Source organism: Arachis hypogaea, chromosome 4 (assembly GCF_003086295.3).
Source record: "Arachis hypogaea cultivar Tifrunner chromosome 4, arahy.Tifrunner.gnm2.J5K5, whole genome shotgun sequence".
In the NCBI taxonomy this organism is placed as follows: domain Eukaryota; kingdom Viridiplantae; phylum Streptophyta; class Magnoliopsida; order Fabales; family Fabaceae; genus Arachis; species Arachis hypogaea.
Genome location: NC_092039.1, coordinates 25558410 through 25563779, shown reverse-complemented (window position 1 = coordinate 25563779; position 5370 = coordinate 25558410). Strand labels below are relative to the sequence as shown.

General features: G+C 40.4%; 1 non-coding gene across 1 annotated transcript; it reads right to left on the bottom strand.

The window, feature by feature from the left end:
* Positions 1-1233: 1233 nt before the first annotated feature.
* LOC112799477 (small nucleolar RNA R71) lies at positions 1234-1341 on the bottom strand. The gene has a single exon (XR_003201056.1). It is a non-coding gene; the product is annotated as a small nucleolar RNA R71 (small nucleolar RNA).
* Positions 1342-5370: the final 4029 nt, after the last annotated feature.

The following is a 5370-nucleotide window of genomic DNA, read 5'->3' as shown; positions in this document are numbered from 1 at the left end:
CAGGATGGCATAAGAGGGAAGATTCTGTTTTCAATTCAATTTTTTTTTTCAAGTTTTCAAAATTTTTCAAAATCAAATCTTTTTCAAAATCAATTCTTTTCAATCAAATCTTTTTCAAAATCAATTTCTTTCCATTTTCAAAAATACTTGCTATCAATTAATGATTTGATTCAACATTTCAAGCATGTTGCCTTTTCTGTTGAGAAAGGTTTAATGTTTGAATCATATCTTTTCTTGTTAGCCAAGTTATTAATTTTCAAAATCAAATCTTTGTAAATTGTTTTTCAAATCATATCTTCTCAATCACAACTTTTTAAAATCAATCATATCTTCTTAACCACATCTTTTTCAAAATAGTTTTCAATCAAATCTTTTTGATTTCTAATTTCAAAATCTTTTTCAAAAATCACTTTACTTCTTTCTCAATTAAGGTTTTCGAAAATCAATTAAAGTTTTTCAAAATGTTTTCAAAATCTTTTACTTAATTTTCGAAAATTTCTTCCCCTTTTTTCACATCCTTCTATTTATGGACTAACATTATTCCTTAATGCACAATTCGAACTCCATCTTCTTTGATAAGTTCGAATTTTCTACTTCTGCCTTCTATTTTTCTTTTCCTCTGACACCTCAAGGAATCTCTATACTGTGACATAGAGGATTCCATATTTTCTTGTTCTCTTCTCTTTCATATGAGCAGGAGCAAAGACAAGAGCATTCTTGTTGAGGCTGATCCTGAACCTGAAAGGACCTTGAAGCGAAAGCTAAGAGAAGCTAAGGCACAATTCTCTGTAGAGGACCTAACAGAAATCTTCAAAGAAGAAGAACACATGGCAGCCGAAAACAACAACAATGCCAACAATGCAAGGAAGGTGCTGGGTGACTTTACTGCACCTACTCCCGACTTCTATGGGAAAAGCATCTCTATCCCTGCCATTGGAGCAAACAACTTTGAGCTTAAGCCTCAATTAGTTTCTCTAATGCAATAGAATTGCAAATTCCATGGACTTCCATTGGAAGATCCTCATCAGTTTTTAGCTGAATTCTTGCAAATCTGTGACACTGTCAAGACTAATGGGGTTGACCCTGAGGTCTACAGACTTATGCTATTCCCTTTTGCTGTAAGAGACAGAGCTAGAATATGGTTGGACTCACAACCTAAAGAAAGCCTGAACTCATGGGAAAAGCTAGTCAATGCCTTCTTGGCATAAGTTCTTTCCACCTCAAAAATTGAGTAAGCTTAGAGTGGAAGTCCAAACCTTTAGACAGAAGGAAGGAGAATCCCTCTATGAAGCTTGGGAAAGATACAAACAATTAATCAGAAAGTGTCCCTCTGATATGCTTTCTGAATGGAGCATCATAGGTATTTTCTATGATGGTCTGTCTGAACTGTCCAAGATATCTTTGGATAGCTCTGCTGGAGGATCTCTTCATCTGAAGAAGACGCCTACAGAAGCTCAAGAGCTGATTGAAATGGTTGCAAATAACCAATTCATGTACACTTCTGAAAGGAATCCTATGAACAATGGGACTAATCAGAAGAAAGGAGTTCTTGAGATTAACACTCTGAATGCCATATTGGCTCAGAACAAAATATTGACTCAGCAAGTCAATATGATTTCTCAAAGTCTGTCTGGAATGCAAAATGCACCAGGTAGTACTAAGGAAGCTTCATCTGAAGAAGAAGCTTATGATCCTGAGAACCCTTCAATGGAAGAGGTGAATTACATGGGAGAACCTTATGGAAACACCTATAATCCAAATCTCTCATGGAAGGATCAACAGAGACCTCAACAAGGTTTCAACTACAATAATAGTGGAAGAAACAGGTTTAGCAATGGCAAGCCTTTTCCATCATCTTCTCAGCAACAGACAGAGAATTCTAAGCAGAACAACTCTGACTTAGCAACCATGGTCTCTGATCTAATCAAAACCACTCAAAGTTTCATGACTGAAACAAGGTCCTCCATTAGAAACTTGGAGGCACAAGTGGGTCAGCTGAGCAAGAAAATTACTGAACTCCCTCCTAGTACTCTTCCAAGCAATACAGAAGAAAATCCAAAAGGAGAGTGCAAGGCCATCAACATGGCCGAATTTGGAGAGGAGGGAGAGGCAGTGAACGCCACTGAGGAAGACCTCAATAGACGTCCACTAGCCTCCAATGAGTTCCCTAATGAGGAACCATGGGAGTCTGAGGCTCCCACTGAGACCATAGAGATTCCATTGGATTTACTTCTACCATTCATGAGCTCTGATGAGTATTCTTCCTCTGAAGAGGATAAGTATGTCACTAAAGAGCAAGTTGCTAAATACCTTGGAGCAATCATGAAGCTAAATGACAAGTTATTTGGTAATGAGACTTGGGAGGATGAACCCCCTTTGCTCACTAAAGAACTGGATGACTTGTCTAGGCAGAAATTACCTCAAAAGAGACAAGATCCTGGGACGTTCTCAATACCTTGTGCCATAGGCACCATGACCTTCAACAAGGCCTTGTGTGACCTAGGGTCAAGTGTAAACCTCATGCCTCTCTCTGTAATGGAAAAGCTAGGAATCTTTGAGGTGCAAGCTGCAAAAATCTCACTAGAGATGGCAGACAATTCAAGAAAACATGCTTATGGACTTGTAGAGGATGTTCTGGTAAAAGTTGAAGACCATTACATCCCTGCTGATTTCATAGTCCTAGAGACTGGGAAGTGCATGGATGAATCCATCATCCTTGGCAAACCCTTCCTAGCCACAGCAAAGGCTGTGATTGATGTTGATAGAGGAGAATTGATCATTCAAGTGAATGAAGAATCCTTTGTGTTTAAGGCTCAAGGATATCCCTCTGTCACCATGGAGAGGAAGCATGAAGAGCTTCTCTCAAAACAGAGCCAAACAGAGCCCCCACAGTCAAACTCTAAGTTTGGTGTTGGGAGGCCACAACCAACTTCTAAGTTTGGTGTTAAACCCCCACATTCAAACTCTAAGTTTGGTGTTGGGAGGTTCCAACATTGCTCTGAGCATCTATGAGGCTCCATGAGAGCCCTCTGTCAAGCTACTGACATTAAAAAAGCGCTTGTTGGGAGGCAACCCAATGTTTTATATTTTATCTATTTTCCTTTGATATTTTATGTTTTTTTGTACGTTGATGATCATGAGAAGTCACAAAATCAATTGAAAAAGCAAAAACAGAATAAGAAACAGAAAGAAAAACAGCACACCCTGGAGGAAGATCTTGCTGGCGTTTAAACGCCAGTAAGGCTAGCAGATGGGCGTTTAACGCCCAGTCTGGCACCATTCTGGGCGTTTAACGCCAGAAAGGGGCACCAGACTGGCGTTAAATGCCAGAAAAGGGCAAGAACTTGGCGTTAAACGCCAAAAGTGGGCACCAGCCCGGCGTTTAACGCCAGAATTGGCATGAAGAGCAATTTTGCTCGCCACTTGGTGCAGGGATGACTTTTCCTTGACACCTCAGGATCTGTGGACCCCACAAGATCCCCACCTACCCCACCACACTCTCTCTTCTTCTTCACCCATTCACCAATCACCTCAACACCTCTTCCCCAAAAACCCTTCACCTATCAAATCCCATCTTTCTCTTCACCACTCACATCCATCCTTCATAAAACCCCCACCTACCCCCACCTACCCCACTACTTCTCCCCCTTTGGCCGACCCACAAAGCCATCTCCATCTCCTCATTTCTTCTTCTTCTACTCTCTTCTTTCTTCTTTTGCTCGAGGACGAGCAAACCTTTTAAGTTTGGTGTGGTAAAAGCATTGGTTTTTGTTTTTCCATAACCATTTATGGCATCCAAGGCCGGAGAAACCTCTAGAAAGAGGAAAGGGAAGGCAAAAGCTTCCACCTCCGAGTCATGGGAGATGGAGAGATTCATCTCAAGGGTGCATCAAGACCACTTCTATGAAGTTGTGGCCTTGAAGAAAGTGATCCCCGAGGTCCCCCTCAAACTCAAAAAGAGTGAATATCCGGAGATCCGACATGAGATCCGAAGAAGAAGTTGGGAAGTTCTTACCAACCCCATTCAACCAGTCGGAATCTTAATGGTTCAAGAGTTCTATGCCAATGCATGGATCACCAAGAACCATGACCAAAGTGTGAACCCAGACCCAAAGAATTGGCTTACTATGGTTCGGGGGAAATACTTGGATTTTAGTCCGGAAAATGTAAGGTTGGCATTCAACTTGCCCATGATGCAAGGAGATGAACACCCTTACACTAGAAGGGTCAACTTTGATCAAAGGTTGGACCAAGTCCTCACAGTCATTTGTGAAGAGGGCGCCCAATGGAAGAGAGATTCAAGAGGAAAGCCGGTTCAACTGAGAACGCATGACCTCAAACCCGTGGCTAGGGGATGGTTGGAGTTTATCCAACGCTCAATCATTCCCACTAGCAACCGGTCCGAAGTTACTATAGACCGGGCTATCATGATTCATAGCATCATGATTGGAGAAGAAATAGAAGTTCATGAGGTGATATCCTAAGAACTTTATATGGTGGCGGACAAGTCCTCTACCTTGGCAAGGTTAGCCTTTCCTCATCTCATTTCTCACCTCTGTTATTCAGTTGGAGTTGACATAGAGGGAGACATCCCCATTGATGAGGACAAGCCCATTACTAAGAAGAGGATGGAACAAACAAGAGACCCCTCTCATCATCAAATCCCTGAGATGCCTCAAGGGATGCACTAAGGGGAGCAACTAAACACCTCCCTAGGAGAATTGAGTTCCAACATGGGACAACTAAGGGTGGAGCATCAAGAACATTCCATCCTCCTCCATGAAATTAGAGAAGATCAAAGAATCATGAGAGAGGAGCAACAAAGACAAGGAAGAGACATTGAGAAGCTCAAGCACTCCATAGGATCTTCAAGAGGAAGAACAAGCCACCATCACTAAGGTGGACCCGTTCTTTAATTTCCTTGTTCTTTATTTTTCTATTTTTCAAAAATTATGCTTATGTTTAGCTATGTTTGTGTCTTGTGATCATTAGTGTCTTAGTGTCTATGCCTTAAAGTTATGAATGTCCTATGAATCCATCACCTTTCTTGAATGAAAAATTTTCTTAATTGAAAAAGAAAAGAATTGCATGAATTTTGAATTTTATAACAGTTTAATTATTTTGATGTGGTGGCAATACTTTTGTTTCTGAATGTATGCTTAAACAGTGCATATGTCTTTTGAATTTGTGGTTCATGAATGTTGGCTCTTGAAAGAATGATGAAAAAGGAGACATGTTACTGAGGATCTGAAAAATCATAAAAATGATTCTTGAAGCAAGAAAAAGCAGTGAATACAAAAAAAATTCGAAAAAAAAGAAAGAAAAAGAAAGAGAAAAAGAAAGAAAAAGAAAGAAATAAAGTTGTGATCC